Source organism: Musca autumnalis, unplaced genomic scaffold (assembly GCF_047663935.1).
Source record: "Musca autumnalis isolate F117 unplaced genomic scaffold, ASM4766393v1 scaffold_1, whole genome shotgun sequence".
NCBI lineage: Eukaryota > Metazoa > Arthropoda > Insecta > Diptera > Muscidae > Musca > Musca autumnalis.
Window position 1 is genome coordinate 15315818 of NW_027411644.1, and position 20548 is coordinate 15336365.

Here is a 20548-nt window from a genome sequence, read left to right on the forward strand (position 1 = left end):
TCTGCATCTACATATATAAAAGGATTATGCTAGGTTTACATTTACGAAATCCACTCGATTTCAACTGTCAATTCCATTGCTTAAACGTCAAATGAAATCAAATGGATTTTAGATGAGATTTTTGACGTATACGCAAAGGGATTGACAGTTGAAATCGAGTGGATTTAGTAAATGTACTATTAGTTCATTACTTTTCGTTCATCTTTTCTTTTTTTTCTGAAAATATTTGTGTTTTCAATAAATTTTTAATTTTTTAATTTAGACATGTCTTAATTTATTTTTTCGATGAATTCTCTCATTTGTTAGGGATGTGGCATAGTTATTCGTCGTTCGGAGAGTATTTCTACTCGAACAACGTAGAAAAATCGTCGTTCGTTCTTAGAATTTTGTATGGGGAAATAAGTAATTTATTCGTATGTTGTTATGGGTCGAACAACGAATAGAGAACGAACTAGGTACCGTGGAAACGGCACATAACACTATTTCCTTACAGTAGTGTAGCTGAAATATTTCATCCTCATTCATTGTCCAAATGCTATGTTTTGAATATGACTTTTAAACCTTCCGAAATGAAACGGATATGCACAGGCAGGACTTCACAAATGTCTGCTCAGCTTATTGTAGGATACGGTAGGATTTATAATAACGGCAACATCTTGTGGCTTTCAATGTATAAAGCATTGAAGCATTTAAAATTTATGCCAACGTCAGAGCAAAAACATCAATAAAAATTGGTTTCAGCGAAAGGACTACGCAATCGAATGTTGAATTAAATCGAAATCAATATGCACAGAGTGTTTTAGCCTCTGGGATATTGTTGTTGTTTGTTTTTTTGTCCCTTCGACTTGTTTAGAAAGGAAGGGATAAGTCATGTAGTCCTAACATAATTTATGCTGCGTGCGAATAAAGTTAAAAAGTTCAACAGAGGAAAGTTTCAGTTCTATTTATGGTGAAGAAGTTGAATATGATAAATGAATAAATTTTTAATATTGAAGTCCAGCACAGTTTCTATCGGTAGGACTTCGCGACGACTTTGTTTTGGTTGCTAAGTCCCGGTCCATACATACCAATTTCCATCTTATATTGTTTAATAAACGAATTATTTGCGTTATAATTTCAAAAATATGCAAAAATCCGATGTCAGTTTGTTACATTCATGGCACAATCATACAGGAACCCGCATCGGCACAGCTGATGGTACCGAGAGCTGTCAAACTTGATTTAATTGTTTAAAATAATAGCTCTGTTCCTTTCTGTGCAAGAATCTTCAAGTTTTACCACTTTTTACTCGAAAAGCGTTTTTTTACTTCAGAAACCATACAACACTATATGGGAGCAGTTTACAACTTTTACTACTTTTGCCGGTTTTACCATTTGCAAAAGTAAAGGAACAGACATTTGGCATCTAAATTTAATAATTTTAATGAAATTGTTGAATTATTGTGTTTCAAATGTCAATTACCTAGCGCAAACGTCAAATAAATCCTCATGAAGTGGGTTAACGCGGCAAAAAACTCGAATGTAACCGTACGTTTATTGATATTTTTGACGCTGACGCTTATTCATCTACCTAGTCTATATGGATTTAAGGTTATGCCTTGGTTACATTGAAAGTATGTATCACACAAAAGCTTCGTTCCAGTACTTTTTTAATGGTAAAATGTTCAAAAGAGAAAACTGCCAAAAATGAGTTCAACGCACACATTTTTCCAAACTGTACGGGAACGGAAAAATGGCAGAAACGTCAAAAAATCTGGAACAAATGTCAAAGTCGGCTTGTCAGCCAATCGGAAGCCGGCAAACAGGTTGCACATTTTTGCTCGCTCAAATTTGTCGTGTAAAAAGTTTCTAAAGAGAAAGCCATTCAGCGCCATTTTTGTTCAAAGAGAAGTGAACATTTTGCAACTGTTTTGGTGTACGGGAACGCATTTCGGGGAAAAATGTTCAAAATGTGTAAAAACTGTTTAGTTCTGGAACGAAGCTAATGTGTCCAACTTTTAGATGAAAAAAGCTATATAATAAACATAAAAGCATATCGTCATATAACAGCTTTCATACAGTACGGGAAAAAGCCGGAACACTGCGAACAACTTTGTTAACAAATTTATCCGCTATTTTTTCTATGTAAAATAAATACATAAATATGTACATATGTCCATATATTCCTTCTTTCAATTGAAGATTAATTCCACATAAGGGCGAAACCTATAGCTCTGCGTGTTGATTGTGCGTTCTAAAATACAAAAACAAAATACATGTATTTGTTGTTGTTTTCAATTTGAAATGCATGTATTTGGTTTTTGTATTTTTGAACGCACAAGCAACACGCAGAGCTATAGGTTTCGCCCTAATAAAAATAATATGAATTATTTAATAAATAAAAATAACAAATTGCAGAACTTTGGAAAATTGCAATTTGGCAACTTGGCCTCACTTTCTGAAAGAGAATGTAAAGTCAAAATTGAAAGGTGGAACGTAGGACTTGAACAAAAGAAAATCTACGTTTGTCGTTCTTGTCGTGCTGTTGAATAAACGACATTATAAACCCCTTTTTTCTGTAAAAGGACTAATTACTAATAAAAAGTGGGACCTGAATTAATAATCAACTATAGAAACACGTCGATTAGTGATTAATTCAATAAAAAAGACATCTAATAAGAAATTATTCCAATGAATTCCAATTTCCAACACGAAGGGAATGAAAAGTGATAACAAAAACAAAAGGAAGGAAAAGGAATGTAAAGGAATTTTTTGTGAATTAATGAATCGCGGTAAATTTAAAATATTGAAAAAATCTCATGAACTCAGTCAAATCAAACAATTGCAAATAATAAGTGTATTGGATTTTTCAACAAGTCTCGGTTACAGATGACCACCAAAAACTAGAGGTGAGTGTTTCACTAAAATAACAGATTATAAAATTGTTTCCTATATTTTGTAGTACAAACTCAATTTGAATGTGCATTTAAGACAACTTAAGGTCCGGTCCGAAGTTTCCCCATAGGTAGTCGTGGCCCACTTCTTGTTGTGGTCTATTAGACAACGAGGGTTTAATCGCGTATGTTGATATCGGACATCTCGTTGATGATCCACATCTGCAACAATTGCTTGCATGGCTTAAATGTCGTTTAGGGGCACCTCTCAGATCGGGCTGATAGCCCTTGGCATCCTGAATACAACGATATATAATTTTCCGGGGGGAAGTCCATACTTCCCGAGATATGGGTCTTGACATTTTGGAAATTTCGTACTTTCACACCTTTAGGTTGTTTAGGGGCACCTCTCGGATCGGGCTGAAATTTTTACAGTAGATAGCCCTAGGCATCCTGAATACAACGATATATAATTTTCCGGGGGAAGTCCATACTTCCCGAGATATGGGTCTTGACATTTTACGATTCTAACGTGGTCAATATGGGCATCGTTTTAAAGCTTATGGAGAGTACTTTTATGCACACGTTTTGATCGCGTAGCCCACTTTTGACCCTGTCCATAGGAGAAAGTCTTAAATCCCCGGCCGAAGGCCGGCTACTTAAGAACACTTTCAATTTAAAAGAGAGTTTTGATCGCGTAGCCCACTTTTGACCCTGTCCATAAGAGAAAGTCCTAAATCCCCGGCCGAAGGCCGGCTACTTAAGAACACTTTCAATTTAAAAGAGAGTTTTGATCGCGTAGCCCACTTTTGACCCTGTCCATAGAGAAAGAAAATGTGGCATTGGAAAGTACTCTTCGTGATCTTTAAAACGAGTCCCATATTGCATATGTTTTAAAAAAAATGGTGATAAAAGTAAAAAAGTCAAGACCCATATCTCGGGAAGTATGGACTTCCCCCCGGAAAATTATATATCGTTGTATTCAGGATGCCTAGAGCTATCTACTGTAAAAATTTCAGCCGGATCCGAGAGGTGCCCCTAAACAACCTAAAGGTGTGAAAGTACTAAATTTCCGAAATTTCAAGACCCATATCTCGGGAAGTATGGACTTCCCCCCGGAAAATTATATATCGTTGTATTCAGGATGCCAAGGGCTATATACTGTAAAAATTTCAGCCCGATCCGAGAGGTGCCCCTAAACAACCTAAAGGTGTGAAAGTACGAAATTTCCGAAATGTCAAGACCCATATCTCGGGAAGTATGGACTTCCCCCCGGAAAATTATATATCGTTGGAATCAGGGTCCCAAGGGCTACTCTATGGTAAAAATTTCGGACCGATCCCAGATGTGCCCCTAAACGACACTTGTTCCGCTTGCATCTTTGCCCGGCTTCAGTAAAGGGTGCACCCTGCCCATTTCTCTACTACCATCAATCACTAAGACCATCAATCAAAATAGCGCATTTATATCATAGGTGTCCAAAACCTTTGAGATAATTTGTGGTAGAGCTATGTGCCTTTGCTTAACCCTACGATAGGTGAATAGGTCCTTAGGGACAACTTTTTTAATTTTCAAACTCAAATTACTCATTGCTCGTCAACGGGAAATATACCAGGCATGCACATGTATTTCAAGGAAATTTTGTGGAGAATCCTTAAAAAGTTCATGTCGATCGAATTCCTTCTCCAGCCAATAAATGACTTTTCTCCCGTGGGTAATTCATTTGGTATCGGCTGCAAAACTGATTATAGTTTAATAAAATTGTGACACCCCCACTAGAAAACTAAATGCCCAAGAAAGAAATATCACTAGACTATTCTTATTCCTAAGATATGGATGTTAATGGATTGATTTACTTTCTTACTGAACCACATTACAATGGCTGTTATCGATAAATTTCTATCCACCTATTTCTTTTCATCGCTTCGCATAAACATTGTCTATATATTCACTCTAATATCAAACATTTATCAACGTCTTATGATTGTTTTATGAGCAATTCGCTATCTTCAACCTCTCGCTAAATCTAAGCGTTTTTCCATCTAACTGTTAAAAAAATAATCAACAAAAACATCTAAAATGTCTTTCGCACGACAAAAACATCCTTGTGTAACAACATAAGTGAAGTCTAGCTGTGCCGCCTGACTTTCAAAACATGTCACATTGCTTTGAGGACTAAATTGGATTAAAAGGGTCTTACGCTAAAATAGTAGTAGATGCAAGAAGCTAAAAATAACCAAAAATACCGTGTTTACGTGGGGTGATATGCTTTCACGCATAACCAACATGTGAGATAGGACACAACATTGTTTCCTACATCTATCCCACCCTTTTTCACATAAGATATCGAATTGCCTTTTTGGCCATGATATACGTGCGTGCCATAGTATGATTTTGTAGCAGAACTCCTTTTCTAATTTCATTTAACTAACGTCACGCATCCATTTATGAAAAATTGTGTATTGGCGTTAAAATGAAATTTTATCATGAGTGATTTAAGCGGATTCCCCTTTTATTCGTACAGACACACGCTCTTCAAGGATAACACACTCGTCAATTTCCCATTACGCCAGCAATAGACAATTGTTGAAAAGGGGTAAGTCAGTCAAGTGATGGCCTGCAGGTGTGGGTTGTAAATATTTGATTAGAATAATTTTGAAATGTAACGTGAGCATTGCTTGGGTTTGGTTATGGCGTAAGCGAAGTGTACAGGCTCAATGGTTTTGTGTATAGGTACAAGACTCTTGAACAAAATTTAATATCTTCATAGCTGCCAATAAACATTAATTGTAGGTATGAAAACTTTTAAAGAATATTTTAGGAGAAAAGTTTCAAGATTAAATGTCTTGCTGTTTGTTGTTGATTTGTAAATAATACATAAAGTCTGGAAAGTTATTTATTAAGGTAAGGTTTTTGGCTTTTGCTGTTGCCATGGTAGAGATTATTTTGTGAAACAGAAAATGTAATATTTATACTCAGCATTTGATACGTTCTTCATGAAATTGTGTTTGGTTGTGATTTGGGTCATCAAATGTTTCAGTTAATCTTTAATGAAATGAAAGAAAAACAAATCTCATCCCTTGGTGACAGGATAATACGAGTAATACATCAACATCAGCCTCTCTGTGACTTCTATATCTAATATAATTATGTTTGCTATTAAGTAGATCTTATTTCACAGGCAGACGCCTTAATATAACATGAGAACTTTTCCAAAGTATTTTACCATGTCAATTGTCTGCTGTTGGTTCTCCCTTTTTCATCTATCACGCCCCTCTATCTTTGCAAATTTTAACTAGCCCTTTGTGTTCTCCCTTTACTGTTATTTTTGTGACTGTCAATAAGAGGATTCTGTTTCTCCAAGTTCATTGTTTTCAACAAAATTATGACAGTTTTTGTGCGTCACTGACGACTGACGACAATCGCTGGATTGACACCACACACACACACTCATGCCAACATATTGTCCTTTACACACCTATTGAAGGCTTTGGAATGTTTGCGTTTAGCTTGTCAAGGCAGAGGGATGTAAATATGTTTATGATGACCCCCTGTAATGTAAATGATGTATAATGGTAGACCACCGGCAAATGGAAAACAATGAAAAGGATTTACGTAGGATTGTGAGAAATACAACCGAATCGTGTGTGTGTGTGTGGAGGATTTAAATTAAATGTTTGGGAAAACATTGGGTTTATATTTTTAATAAATATAATATTTTATGATAATATTTACGGTCCAACGAAGACTGCACACAAATACTGTTCTTTTTATAATTCTTACGTGTTGATTGGATCGGATGGTAGGCACATGATAACGTGTTGTAGTAACATTCCAATTTTGATCTACAACACGTTACAAGTTATGTCACTTGGAAATGTCACAAGTTAAGTATTTGTCCATAACGGAATGAGGTTCGCTGAGTTGGCTTAGCTTGACACTTTAACAGGCAGAGCATGCTACACATGCATATCGCGGACTGATGTCTTGTGTTTTAACTTCAATTCTGGTTCAATAGGGGTGAAGACGTTTAAACCAAACATGTCTTAATTGCACCAAAATGTCTCTTGTTTGTCTCTATAAGTCAAACCTGCTTAATAGACCTGCCGATCTAAAGGTTCTTGGCCTTACCTTTGACTTCAAAAAATATTGCAAAAACAGCATTTTGTTGTGTCGCTGCTCAAGCACTATCTTTGACTCCTTATGTACGTGATCCACTGAAGTATGGCGGTCTTGTTGAAAATTGCAAGGCTGCATTCTGGCAGGCTTTAACATTCTTTGGCATGTGGATATAATCAGATATGTGGTCATAATTATTAATTATCGACCCTCAAATATATTAAATAATGTAATGTAATGAGAGAACTCTACCGGGTCCCTCATGGGATGTTTGTTGAAACATTATTATTATAATGTTTATTTGATGATTGAAAATTGTCCTATTTCTCGCATAGAAGAACCTATGCTAAAGAATTATGAGACAAAGCATTTAGTCACTCACGATAAAGAACGGGACATGGGATAGATTCAGAAAAGAAGAGGTTAAATAGTTCAATAGATATCATATTTCCTTGGAGAAAACCCTGTCTGCCGTTCTTGTTTCGGAATTCCATATTTAATTGATGACCTAATGTTTCAGATGTATTTCAAAATCATCGAACATATTAGCATGGTAGACTGTAAAAAAGCTTTTGAGTACACGACAGAAAATGTTTAGGCATGTTGGATTGGAGTGGTTTGTTCTAAAGCGTTGGTTGGAGGATTTTCCGAAACCCTGTCAATTGAAGTTCCCATGGTTAATGAAAATACGGTATTCACTGAGAATGTCTGTTGATGAATCATGGAGATAAGGAAGGATTGGTCAGTCAAGTCAAGTCATTCATAAAATAGGGTCACTTGGCTTGGACAGTTTCAACGCAGGTAGCCCTTGTGATAACGAGAGTTTGAATACCCTAAGTCCACCAACCAAAATACAAACATGTACACACATACAGTGATGTACATAGAACAGTGATGGTGGCGCTTGACTTATCAAAAGCCTTTGATACAGTCAGGCACTCCACGCTGTTTGAGGACATTGAGCAGACAACCCTCCGGCCAAGCTTGAAACGTTGGATAGTCAACTATATGTGTGGACGCCAGTCGTACGTGGAATTCAGGAATAAGAAGTCTAAACCCCGTAGAGTGAAACAGGGAGTTCCCCAAGGTGGGGTGATATCTCCGGAACTGTTTAACCTCTACCTCTCTGTATTCCACCCCCTCCAGACGGCATTAAGATCGTGACGTATGCGGATGATTGCACGATCCTGGCGTCGGGTACCTATCCTGATGACATCTGTGAGAGACTGAACAACTATTTTACCGATCTTACCACCTTTTTCCATTCGAGGAATATGCAGATTTCCGTCACAAAATCTACAGCCTGTTCACCACATGGACAGCGCAGTTTGGACGTGAGTTGAATGTCGTGGTCGACGGTAGCAAAATTCCGACCACAAACTGCCCTAAAATTTTAGGGGTCACATTCGACACTACATTCACGTTGTGCGCACACGCCACAGCTATCTGCGACAAGTTGAGAAGTAGGAACAAGGTCCTCAAGTCCCTGGCCGGCAGCACTTGGGGTGCCACGTATAACGCGATAGGTCGGTCTGTGGTAAGCTATGCGGCTCCAGTCTGGTCCCCGAGATTGTGTGATTCGAACTGGAAAAAGATTCAAACTTGCCAGAATGCCGCCCTGAGAACAGCGACAGGGTGCCTCCTCAAATCTTCAGTGGACCATCTACATGAGGAGGCAAAAATTCTTCCTGTAAAGCAACACAATGAGATGCTTTAGTTGCAGTACTTGCTTGGATGTTATCGTGTGAGCCATCCCAATCACCATCTTGTGGGTAGGCCCGGCCCATTCAGGGAGATCAGGAAGGATATCCATGCTCTAGAGGGAGAGGTCCAAAGATACAGGAGAGAACCCCTAGATCAACAAGCATATCAAGCAGGATTGAATAGCATTCACAGGGACGCAGTTGCCAAGGCCTTAAGCAATTATAGTGTGAATAAAGTACTCGGAGTACATCCTCCATCTATCGCAGCTGAGGAGCGTCAGCTGCCACGACAAACCAGAGTAGTTTTGTCTCAACTAAGCTCCGGATATTGCAGTCGCCTAAATTCGTATTGGGCGGAAATCGATCGCGCCGGGCAAGACATATGCCCAGTATGCGGCATGGGCCCGCACGACACACAACACCTTTTTAACTGCCCCGCCAAACCTACCCATCTAACTCCAGCGGATCTGTGGCTACATCCCATCGAAGCAGCCACTTTTCTGGAACTGGAGATAGACCCAGAGCCAGATTGAACAGAGGAACGAACATATAAACATAACAAAAACACTGTTACAACAACAACAACAACCAACCAACCAAAATGGTGCTTTTATGTCCTCGACATCATATACCAAAACTCTCAGGATAGCTTTCGAAAGGAGTACTTGTTTGGACCATGTGCCCGACAGTTTGTAACTGATATCCAACCTTTCTTCGTCCTGTTTTGGAGAGCGCATTAGCAGTTCCCCATAATTTAATCATAAGATGTTGATCCTGACCCCAAACCTTTTTTCGTCCTGCTTTGGAGAGCGCACTAACAGTTTCCCATAACACTGTGCAACATTTTTAAGGTGGTCTTGTGCAAACAATTCAGGAAACGACAAGAAACACTAGTTGGGATATGTTGTGTCAGATCCAGCTCGGATTTTATGGCCCCATCTAAACATGGTTAAATATTGAGTTTTTAAAGAAATTCTGGGCTATATCTCTGAAACCAATGCGAATCTTCTTCTGACCTCTGAAGCAAATATGTAGATAAGGACAAGATAAAAATATTTGGAGAAATAATGAACTCGAAAAACTACATTTATTGACTCAAATTTCAAAATATATGCAACAATTCCACAATTTTTATACATTTCGCACCGTATCTCCAAAACCGTTAATTTTTTTCTGAATATTTCCCTGGAATGTTATACACAACTCTTCAGAACATGTCATTGTTGTAAAATCCCTCTATGCCGTTGTTTTCAGTAAATTTTTCAACGACGATTTAGTAAAAACGTCAATAATGTAGTGAAATCCGAAATGCGAGAATAAACTATTGGTGTGAACTGTGTTTGAAATACGTGTTGTAAAAGATATGATGCAAAATACCGCTGAAACAACATGAAGTTAGCATTTTAGAGTTTCAGAGTGTTCTAAAGAATTGATGAGAACTTTATTTGGACGATTTTTGCAAAAGGTTACTTGGTTCAACTTCCAATAGTTTAGCCGATACTGACCAGAATTTTAGCAATTATGTAAATTTTTCTATATTTGATAGATTCTGATGCCATAGCTGGAGTTTTTCTTATGTGGTTGCTTCAAAAGATAAGTTCTACTAGTTAAGAGCTACAATATTTGTAAAGACAGCAAGGCCAAATTCCTATTCGTTTCTGAGATAAAGGCCTGATAAATGCAAAAAAGTGTAGATTTAGTCCAGTTTAGATGAGGCCATAAAATCCGAACTGGATCTGACAGGACAAAACCCTACTAGGGTTTTTGTAGTCTAAATATTTACTTTCAAAAAATGCATACAAGAAGTTGTTTGCATTTTCAGTGATGCATAGTGTTATTAACTATCGACCGTCATATATATTAAACAATGTAATGTAATGAGATAAGTCTTCCGGGTCCCTCATGGGATGTTTGTGGAACAATTATTATTATAATGTTTATTTGATTAATGAAAATTGTCTTTTTTTCTCGCATAGAAAAACCTGCGCTACAGAATTATGGGATAATCACTTAGCCGATCACAATCAGCAACGCGACATGGGATATATTTCTCTGAAAGCCTTCAGGAATTTAGGAATTCCATATTTAATTGGTGACCTAATGTTTCAGATGTTTTCCAACTTCATCGAACATATTAGCATGGTTGACTGTAAAAAAGCTTTTGAGAACACGACAGAGAAATGTTCGACATGTTGGTTGCGGATACCTCGTTGATGATCAGCATCTGTTTAACACTTGCTAGCATCCTTGTCATGCTTCGGTAGGGCCCTCATACCTATTTCTCAGACTTCAGGAACTACTAAATGCAGGTTAAGTATATTATCATACGATTAAGACCTCGTAAACGACTCCTAACTCTTCTCTTTGTCTTGTCGCCGTCGCGGTTTGATTAACCCCTTTCCAGGGCTAGAGAACGTATTAACAGATGCCGATGTTGCATTCATTCAGATGTACTAGTTACCTTTTTTATTTGCATTCACCAACAAATCTATTATCCTTTGTCCTCGAAAGGCAACGCGTTAACTCTGAGATCGTTTGATCCTCAGTTGTGATTAGGTCTCGGATTTTGCTCTCCGTTAACCGAACATCAGGACGTCATAAGGATTGGTTTGTTCTAAAGCGTTGATTAATGGATTTTCCGAAACCTTGTCAATTGACGCTCCCATGGTTAATGAAAATACGGTGTTCACTGCGAGTGTCTGTTGATGAATGATGGGGATAAGGAAGGGTTGGTCAGTAGGGTGGGGCGATTTGAACACCACCACGGGCGCCTGGATTTTCTGATTATTGGAATTGTACTGAGCAAAAAAGTCCACTAGACCATATGTCTACGGTAAAAATCGAGCCCTCGCATTTTGACTTGAAGTTTTTTTTCAAGGTTTTTTGCATATTTTGGCATATATGTAACAGCCAAACCACTGAGATTTTCGATCAAACACAAAGACAAAAATTGTAGCCAAGACAATAACTAAGAACTCTCTAGTACATAGCAAAAGCATTGGAACGCTCCTTCAGGCAGTTATGGCTCCGAGAATGTGCACATTTTTCGGAAAATATCGATAAATTACACTGTGCTACAAAATTTGACGCAGTCAGTGGATAGAAATTTCCTTTCGGAGATGAAAGCCCTTGGTGAGTGTAATAAGAACGCGAAAGGAAATTTTCAGGATAGGTCAAGTTTCTAAAATATGGTTTGGCTAAAAAATCCTTGAAAAAAAATGTCAAGTCAAAATCAGGGGGCTCGATTTTCACCGTAGACATATGGTCTAGTGGACTTTTTTGCTCAGTACAATCCCAAGAATCAGAAACTCCGGGCGCCCACTATCACTTTTTTCCTTCCATACAAATCGCTCCGGCCTATTGGTCAGTCAAGTCATTCATAAAACGGGGTCCCTTGACTTTGACAGTTTCAACGCAGATAGCCCTTGTGATATGGAGAGTTTGAATACCCTAAGTCCACCAACCAAAATGGTGCTTTTATGTCCTCGACATCGTAGACCAAAATTCTCAGGATAGCTTTCGAAAGGAGTACTTGTTTGGACCATGTGCTCGACCTTTCGTAACTGACATCCAACCTTTCTTCGTCCTGTTTTGGAGGGCGCATTAACAGTTCCCTATAATTTAATCGTACGATGCCTGCCGATGCTGCATTCTTTAAGATGTACTAGACAGCTTTTTTGTTTGTGTTCACCCACTAAACTATTGTCTTCCAAAGTCAACACGTTGGGGATCGTGCCGAATTCGAACAACATAAATATGGCAAGAGACTTCACATGTAATTATGTCTCGGATATTCCTCTCCGCTACCCGAAAATCAAAAGGATTGGACCGTTCTTTGAAGCGTTGCTTGAGAAATTCTGTGAAACCTTGTCAATTTCTCTGCCATTGTTAAAGAAAGTACGGCTCTCGGAGAATGAGAGGGAGTCAGATAGGAGATGGAGATTAGGAAGAGGAGCTGTATCAGCCCTAGATTAATAAAGGGTTGCATCACGTTATATATCATAGGTACGTAGTGATACGATAGATATTTTAAAATAAGTTGGGCCCCTTCACTTTGACTTTTTTACCACATGGTAGTTTTATGATTCCAAAAGTTCCTAGAAACCCTAAAACCACCAAACAAAATAGTGTTTATATATCATTAACCAAGGTGGATCCAAACTGGTAGGATTTGCATTTCGTAATATTTCTTCTGGGTGCCACCGTGGTGCAATGGTATGCACACCCGCCTTGCACGCTGAAGGTCGTGGGTTCGATTCCCCGGCCAGGCAACATCAAAACACTTTTTAACGGTGGCAAAATACCCCTCAGTAATGTTGGCGACATTTCCTGAGTATTTCAGCCATGTAAAACAAGTGGTATCCTAAGACACGCGGTTCAGACTCGGCGATAAACTGTAGGTCACATATCATTGAGCTAATATGAATCGGGGTGCACTCATTGATATGAGAGAAGTCTTCCTTGTCCCATCTGGGATGTTTGTGGAACAATTATAATATTTCTTCTAGACGTTATTGGGCTTATATAAAAGATTTAAGATTTGGTTGGACTTGAAATTTTTCCGGAAAATGCAGTATTTAGTATACGATAGAATCATCTCTTTTGGAGATTACCGAAATCATGATAAATACATTTAATAACCTACATAATGTATACAAGATGATTCGAGGTTTAAGTTATATCGTCTAATCCGATTAGATAAAAGAAAAATTAAATATGAACGTTCTTGACCCGTTTTAATTATTTTCACAGAAAAATCATATCATATGGGCAGGTGTATTCTTTCTCAGCTTAGGAAATCAAACGTTTATGTTAACAATAACCCACATTTTTCCGATAAATAGAGATATGACCATTTAAACCAAAAACGTCGCCTATCTTGACTTTTTGAAAACAATTAGCGAAACAGTTTCATTTCTTCAATTAAACGAAGATAAGAAAGATAGGCCAACTGACGAAGGACGTGCTAGTGGGACTTATTCAATAAAATTAAAAATTCATTGTTTAACAATCTCTTTACCCAGCTACCACTCGCTAAGGATGAATTGAATTGGAGAAAAATAAATAAAATAAAATGACAATAAAAGGAAGGGATTATATTTTTTGTTGGTTGGGTGGCTATTTGAGGACTCACAGACAACAACAATAAAACTTCAATATGTGAATGCTTAGATGACGAAGAGCTAAATAAAATAAAATACTTACATAATTGGGTATTAAGGGTTGATTGTTCTTCAGCGGGGCGCACAAACACAAGTGGTGCTGCCACTGCTGTTGCTGGCAAAAAGATGAGGATGGCGACTGTTGTTGCCAGGGAATCAAGAACGTCGTCGTGTATAATAATGAATCGCTTTAATTGTGATTACACCATGCAAGCTGTTGCCTTTATGTAAAGATACTGAAAACACTTTCCGACAGACAGACGGACGGACGAAGGGAAAACAAGCAGACAGACAATAATAATAGTAGACCTTTTTTTCCCTCTAGTGCATAGATGGAAAGATAGACAGCCCACCAAACAAACGAAGCAAGCAAGACAACATCCTAGCAGGCATTCACAGTACCAATGCTTAGAAGATAGGCACAGACGGACAGACAATTTAAGTAAACAATTCCATATGATGCCAGCAAGAACGTGTTCAAAATTACTCCAACCGAGTATTATTTATTTAGGTTTAAGTGGAAAAAGATGATGGGCGATTTAACAAAACAGCAACATAATACAACTACAACAACAGCAATAACGGCATCAGCAGTTGTTGCAAAACAACAAAAAATGGGACAACTCATAACAAGGGAAACGTACAACAACAGCGATTGCATGGAAATCAAAAGACGTGTGTGTTCATTGGGTTTGGCAATGAATAAAAGACCTAACATTTGGATGCTGTTATTGCTGTCCCTTCGAAGGGAGAAAATTGGAATGGAAATCCTTTGGCCATACAAAACATTTAAGTACGTAACATTTAATGCCCAGAGCAAATATTAAAATTTATATTTTTCCAAAGTTAAATTTCATTTTGTTGTTTATTCCGCTGCTGCTTCGACCATTAATGTTGGAAAATTAAAGATAAACACACTACCGACAACTTATATGGATGGCAAAGTTCCCTTTTACTGCAGAGGATTAAATTTTGAGGCAAAGTTTTAAAGTAGCTCGTACATTGTTTCACAAATAATTTTGTGGAATACAAATTTCAACAGACTAAAAAGTTTTATTTTTTGTATAATGGACTGAACTGCTGATGAAGAAGTTTTAATTAGGGTTAACCAAAAAACTCTCATAATTTATATTTAAAATGAATTTCATTATGAAAACGGGAACAAGTTTTAAAATAATTTTTCTTTGAACAACGTGATTTACTGGTAAAAATTAAAAAAAAAAAAAAATAAGCGGCAGTGATAACGAATTTCCGGAAAGAAGGGTATCCTTTTTGAGGTTTTTAAGTTGGCATTTAATCTGGCCTATTTTCTATTTGGATTTTTTAGTTAAGCTAGAGGTCATATTATACAAATATGGGATTTCATGTTTTGGAACAAATTTTTCGTATACCTGTTCCATGTATCGTTAAGTATTCCTCATTTAAAAATCAGCGCTCTATATTTGGGCTAAAACGAGTGAATGGATCTACAAAATTTCACAATTCGTGTGAAAAGAATAACATTTTTTACAAAAACAGGGGGTAATTACCACCCAAAAATAAAAATAATTCTATGAGAACCAAAAAGAAAAAAATGTATGAGTACTCAATACTTTTTTTATGATACTAATTTCTCTTGTTGATGAAACTCGTTTGATAGACCTAATATACCTCTTACCATTAAAGAAGAACTTTTCTAATGAACGTCTTAAAGCTGTAAATCGTATTGTGAATTGTCCCCCTATCACGGTGTTGTCATTTGCATAGGTGTTACGCTCGTTTTAGCCCATATCTTCAATAGATGACATAGTCAATATGGAATTCTTTACCGAGAGCTTTTTGTTTTTGAGATTCCCATCAAACATAGTATCAACTCAATGAAGTAATGCAATGTGATTTGAGTTTTTCATTTTATTTTCATTTTAAATGTTGCTTTGGAAATCAAATACAATATCCTGATGCTGTTTTTTTTTTTTTTTGATAGGAAACCTTTTGGAACTTGGATATGAACATTAGATTGCATTACTGTTGTTGTTTTGTGTTCATAGCATTTGTATAGCTGTCGACAGTAAGTAGAAGAGGATACGGATGACGACGTCACATTGTTGTGTCTGAATATCGAATAAAAAGATGAAGAAAACAATTGTATTGTCTGGAAAAAAAACTGCCACTACCGTTGGCCGTAGCATTTGGTCGCTCTTGTTGTCATTGTAATGATGTTGACGTAGTCGTCGCTTGGTTATAGTATTGTCGGTATGTGCCTGAAGTGCATTTATGTCATTGAGTAAACAACCATAACGCCTCTTGAACGGGGTATGACTATTATTGTTATTTCCACTTATAATGCATGCCGCAGCAATTTTGTTTTGTTCTATTTTTTCCATAAATCCCCCATCCTTGAAACACTCCTTTATGAGTACAACGAGTTTGGTTGGATTCAATAGATGTTTTGTTTGTTATCATGAAAAGCAAATACCAACCGAAAACACATTGTAATGTGTGAACAATATGATGCCAGGGAGTGTTGAGATTTATTTTTTTGTAGAACAGCTTAACTAGGAAAGGCTGAATGCTCCTTCATTTCGTTTTCTTAAGAAAATGCTTATACACATTCTGTGATTATTAAATCTGCTGATCCCAGTCCCCTGGTCCTTGATTGGTAAAGCCCTTATAGAAAAGAGTTATGATTAAACTCTTCTCTATACAAGAATTTGATGATGAAACGAATCTATAGCAGATTTTGATGATCAAAATTAACTCTGTAGAAGAATTTGATGATCAAACTCAACTCTATAATAGAGTCTCATGATCCAATTCATCTCTATATCATAGTTTGATGACTAAACTCAACTCCATAGAAGTGGTTGATGGTCAAATTCAACCCCATAGAAGTTTGTGATGATCAAACTCATCTCTATAGAAGAGTTTGATAATCAAACTCATCTCTATAGAAGAGATTGATAATCAAACTCATTTCTATAGAAAAGTTTGATCATCAAACTCATTTCTATAGAAAAGTTTGATCATAAAACTCATTTCTTTAGAAGAGTTTGATCATAAACTCATTTCTATAGACGAGTTTGATCATCCAACTCATCTCTATAGAAGAGTTTGATCATCAAACTCATTTCTAGAGAAGAGTTTGATCATTAAACTCATCTCTATAGAAGAGTTTGATCATCAAACTCATCTCTATAGAAGAGTTTGATCATCAAACTCGTCTCTATAGAAGGGTTTGATCATCAAACTCATCTCTATAGAAGGGTTTGATCATCAAATTCATCTCTATAGGAGAGTTTGATCATCCAACTCATCTCTATAGAAGAGTTTGATCATCCAACTCATCTCTATAGAAGAGTTTGATCATCAAACTAATCTCTATAGAAGAGTTTGATCATCAAACTAATCTCTATAGAAGAGTTTGATCATCAAACTCATCTCTATAGAAGTGTTTGATCATCAAACTCATCTCTATAGAAGGGTTTGATCATCAAACTCATCTCTATAGAAGGGTTTGATCTTCAAACTCATCTCTATAGAAAAGTTTGATCATAAACTCATTTCTATAGACGAGTTTGATCATCAAACTCATTTCTATAGAAGAGTTTGATCATCAAACTCATCTCTATAGAAGAGTTTGATCATCAAATTCATCTCTATTGAAGAGTTTTATCATCAAACTCATCTCTATAGAAGAGTTTGATAATCAAACAATTCTTTATAGAAGATTTTGATCATCAAACTCATTTCTATAGAAGAGTTTGATCATCAAACTCATCTCCATAGAAGAGTTTGATCATCAAACTCATCTCCATAGAAGAGTTTGATCATCAAACTCATCTCTGTAGAAGAGTTTGATAATCAAACTCATCTCTATAGAAGAGTTTGATAATCAAACTCATTTCTATAGAAGAGTTTGATCATCAAACTCATTTCTATAGAAGAGTTTGATAATCAAACTCATCTCTATAGAAGAGTTTGATCATAAACTCATTTCTATAGACGAGTTTGATCATCAAACTCATTTCTATAGAAAAGTTTGATCATCAAACTCATCTCTATAGAAGAGTTTGATCATCAAACTCATCTCTATAGAAGAGTTTGATCATCAAACTCATCTCTATAGAAGAGTTTGATCATCAAACTCATCTCTATAGAAGAGTTTGATCATCAAACTCATCTCTATAGAAGAGTTTGATCATCAAAGTAATCTCTATAGAAGAGTTTGAACATCAAACTCATCTGTATAGAAGAGTTTGAATATCAAACTCATCTGTATAGAAAAGTTTGAGCATCAAACACATCTGTATAGAAGAGTTTGAGCATCAAACTCATCTGTATAGAAGAGTTTGATCATCAAACTCATCTCTATAGAAGAGTTTGATCATCAAACTCATCTCTATAAAAGAGTTTGATCATCAAACTCATCTCTATAAAAGAGTTTGATCATCAAACTCATCTTTGTAGAAGTGGTTTATTATCAAACTCATCTCTATAGAAGAGTTTGATCATCAAACTCATCTCTATAGAAGAGTTTGATCATCAATCTCATCTCTATAGAAGAGTTTGATCATCAAACTCATCTCTATAGAAGAGTTTGATCATCAAACTCATCTCTATAGAAGAGTTTGATCATCAAACTCATCTCTATAGAAGAGTTTGATCATCAAACTCATCTCTATAGAAGAGTTTGATCATCAAACTCATCTCTATAGAAGAGTTTGATCATCAAACTCATCTCTATAGAAGAGTTTGATCATCAATCTCATCTCTATAGAAGAGTTTGATCATCAAACTCATCTCTATAAAAGAGTTTGATCATAAAACTCATCTCTATAGAAGAGTTTGGTCATCAAATTCATCTCTAAAGAAGAGTTTTATCATCAAACTCATCTCTATAGAAGAGTTTGGTCATCAAACCCATCTCTATAGAAGAATTTGATGATCAAGCTCATCTTTATAGAAGAAGTTGATCCTCGGACTCATCTCCATAGGAGAGTTCGATCATCAAATTCCTCTCTATAGAAGAGTTTGACCATCAAAATCCTCTCTATAGAAGAGTTTGTGCACCAAACTCATCTCTGTAGAAGCGCTTGATCATCAAACTCATCTGTATAGAAGAGTTTGATCATCTAACTCATCTCTATAGAAGAGCTTGATCATGGAACTCTTATGATGATGGATGAGTTTCAAAATCAATTTCTTTTATTTAGAAGAAGTTTTATTTCTTTAGAAGAAATGTCATACTAATCGGCCTTTTTGAAATGTTGACTGTAATAAAAAAGTGCAACATTTGTCACAAAATATATTTATCAAAACTCTACTGGCCGTTATGTTCATTATTGTTATTAAATTGAACACCATATGTTACAAAAGGTTAAAGGTCAATTAAGAAACAAGGACAGACATTCAATTGTCCCTTCACAGACATACAAACATATAATGATATCTTATAAGCAGTATCCAATATCCCCCAAGATAGCCATGTCCCAATTTGACATTGAATAAAATGATGGCACATTTTATCTTAACAAGACAATCCAAAAAGGAAACAAATAAAAATATCGAATGAAGATGACGATGGGACGGACAACGAATGTGATGATGATGCAAACGAACAGAGGGAGAAAATTAACAACGAAACCGCTTCATGAACATGAACATGCGTAACACCAGAAGGGGCTCAAACGTCACATTTTATTTTTTATACATAATTTTTCTCTTGGCTGGCTGACTGGCCGGCCTGGACTGCTCCATGCTGTTTGTGACTTGACGCATTAGTTTCCCCCCGGAGAGTTTCAATGTAATTATGTGTGCATACACATACGCAAACAAAAGTTGATGTGGCTGTTCTTGTGATGCCATCACATGTCTGTCTTTTAGATACAACTATACTTGGACTCCAAATGCTAAGCTTTCATTCATTCATGCGTTCATCCATCTACTCCGTCGTTCATCTATCCAGTCATCCATCCATTCGTCCATACGTTTCGTTTTGTTAATGTTCTCGTTGACTGTTCCAACGTTCTTTCTTATGATGAGGGCAAGTTTGTCTGTCTTGTGTAGTGTCATTGGTGGAATGGCTTATTGAATATTGTTGTATGGATGGTTGTTGGTCAGATCCGATGGGCTAAAAATTGAGTAAATTGCCTAGAATATCAAAAGTTCAAAACCATACGCCTTCTCATAGTAATTTTGAAGGAACTGCGTATGACTGCCTTCGTGTGTTTGCGTGTGTGTGCAGCGTTTTAGTCATTGTCAACAACATCATTATAAGCACCGTTGAGCTTGGCGATAGCAGAGGTCTCCTTGTTATTGTTATGAACTCTCAAGTTGTGAACACGTAATAATGAACAGTGTCTGCTATTTGCTATCTTTGGTTTAATGGGAACATAAAATAATAATCCATTAAGTTTTTAATCCTTACGAGGGAATTGTACATTTTGGTTTTTATTTCTAAAAGAAACAAGCCTCTAAATGTTTCGATTTTTTATTCGTACTTTTGAAATTCAGATATTCGAGTTATCCACGTTAAAAAATAATTCCTTATTATAAGTTCGAAATAACATTGGTCTTTCAAATGTCTTATATTGTAGCACTGTGATTTTCCATCGTCATTTCTCGTTAGCAAATGCCCTGGTGGCACCCTAAGTTTAAATTTTATTTGCTCCCTTTCTTCTTCACTTTGTAATTTCTTCTCATGCGCTCGAAC

General features: G+C 36.5%; 1 long non-coding RNA gene across 1 annotated transcript in view; it reads left to right on the forward strand.

Moving 5' to 3' along the window:
- The first annotated feature begins 2779 nt into the window (after nt 1–2779).
- Nucleotides 2780–20548, forward strand: part of LOC141394102 (uncharacterized) — a 524376-nt gene continuing 506607 nt past the window's right edge. The window contains exon 1 of the long non-coding RNA XR_012410252.1: nt 2780–2888. This is a non-coding gene — a long non-coding RNA (uncharacterized lncRNA). The remainder of the gene's footprint in view (nt 2889–20548) is intronic.